Source organism: Triticum urartu, chromosome 7A (assembly GCF_056163025.1).
Source record: "Triticum urartu cultivar PI428250 chromosome 7A, HENAU_Tu73, whole genome shotgun sequence".
Lineage (NCBI taxonomy): Eukaryota > Viridiplantae > Streptophyta > Magnoliopsida > Poales > Poaceae > Triticum > Triticum urartu.
The window spans coordinates 157322815-157325134 of record NC_141879.1 but is presented as its reverse complement, the minus strand read 5'-3'; positions in this window follow the sequence as shown (position 1 = coordinate 157325134).

Below are 2320 nucleotides of genomic sequence, written 5' to 3'. Positions count from 1 at the left end.
TGCAACTTTTTGTTGGTTAAAAATTCTGAGGCGACAGCGACGCAGTAATAGCAGAGAGAGACATGGATGGTGTAAGGGCGCTGTACACACATTGTTCTTAGTTTTTAGCAGTCAAGCAAAATAAAGGAAACCCATGTGTACTTAATGTCAAAAGCCCCGGAAAATCATGTGGAGTCACATTCCTCCCAACGGATTGAAGCAAATGAAGCACAAAATACTACTTTAGAGCTGCCCTCGAGGATGTGGACGTGGACTCATGCTCCACCCTGACTCGCCTCCACCTCTGTATGAGTAGCCGCTGTAGTCCCGAGCCGCCTCGCTGGTGCTAGTCCACCACTACCACACCCAGTCCCTACGGCCGTGCGTCCGCTTCGGGTCTGTTGGGGATATTACTACTGGACGTAAACTGGCCAGGAGCAGCCAGATTAACTTTATGAAGATTAGAAGCCCATGAAGACGTAAGAATGATGGCGCTTTATGAAGGCCCAAGGCCCAAAGGCGAGTTAAAGCTTGTAGGTGTAAACTGACCTTATTATGTAACTTGCATTGTAATATAGGAAGTATAGAGACCGAACCGGTCACGTTTATGATCCGGCTTCGGGACTCTGTAAACCGGCAGGCGTCAACCTATGTATATAAAGGGATGACCCGGCAACGGTTTAGGGATGATACACAATAACTCGAGAGCTAGTCAAAGCAGATTCGCTCCCTCGTCATCGAAACCCTAGCAATACCAATCACAACTAGACGTAGGCTTTTACCTTCATCGAAGGGGCCGAACTAGTATAAACTCCCCGTGTCCCCTTGTCTGGTTTAACCCCTTTAAGCTAACCCGTTGTGATGGCTCCACGACTAAGTCCTTTCACGAGGACATCTGCCATGACAAACCCATGACAGTTGGCGCCCATCGTGGGGCTATCGCACAATGGTTTTGAGTTCTTAAAGGGCAGCTTTGATGGACTCAAGGGATACGCTGTGGGCCGGATGACGAAGAGTCGTCGCGGAAAGCTCTACATCGACAACGCAGGATGGGGCCCCGAGGCTGATTCAATCGAATACGGGTACCGAGTCCCCTTTGGTGGGATTCACATCTTCATCGGCAAGATTGGCGAACCGGGCCCTAAGCCAGACACCTGCACTGACATCATCGAGACGGCTCAGCGTGCAAGCCCTTCCCCGGTTCAGCCCATGGCAAAGCATGTTTTCGTAGGTGTCATCCATGGAGCAGAATATGAGGACGGACCGGCATCTGATGGAGAAACCGTCGTCTGCTCTGACGACGAGTCTTCTGGAGAGACCGAATTGCTCTATCAGTTGCAGGATGGCAAGATTAGCTGAGGTTCCAAGGGAAACAGTATTCCGGACTCCCCTGATCTGCCAAACCGGGCCGCTATCTTCATGGCCGGTACACAGTCAGCACCCCACTCATCAACCGCCGCAGCAATGCTCTTCGGTTCAGCAACAGCCACGCCAGCGGGGGCAGGGAGCTCTGCGCCACCTCCGGCTCAAGTTCTGTCTGACTTGTTCGACGCTTTGGCAACATTGATGGCCGTGGAAGTGGACGCAGCAGCCCGAGATCAGCACAACGTGGAGAACGCAAAGGTAAAGGATCAGATAACTCAGGCTAAAGCGGACCTAGCAGCAGAGAACGCTAGGATGGCTACAGAACGGGCCGAGTTGGAAGCTCAGGCCTACCGGCTTAGGCTGGATCAGAATGCTTCAGAGGAAGTCATGAGAAGAAGATACCGATCGCATCTCCCGCCGAGTTATGAGCCAAGAAATCTCTTCAATACGCTAGGGGCAGGAACGAGTAACCAGCCAATATTAAACCGGACGGAGGCGGCAGGAACAGGAGCGCCGGTTCAGCCGCGCGCGACGGACCCGCCTCCGTCAGAACAACATTGTGCCACAGTATGTTCCAACACCTCTCGGGCATTATTCCAACCCGTTGGACAACATTGTGGCCGCCGCTTCATGATTGGCAACCCTCCCAACCAACGGCGAATCACCAGTTGTGATTGAGGCACGACGGGCTAGGGATCTCCTTCAAACAGCTCTAAACCAGCGGCATGCATATTCGCACAGTTATGAGAGGATTCATTCCACCCCCCGTCCAAGCCGGAGCTACAACAGGCACGTTGAGGATGAACCGGCCGTATCAAGCAGCGCACGTCGCCGTAATTCGCCGCGAGGGCACAACCTGGCAAGGGGAGGTGCTAATGCACAGGATGTGGTGGATCATGGTCGCGCACGTCGGGAGGCCGAGTTAGCAGCTCTGCACGGAGCCCGTCAACCTACTCCAGTTCACCCTACTGCTTCA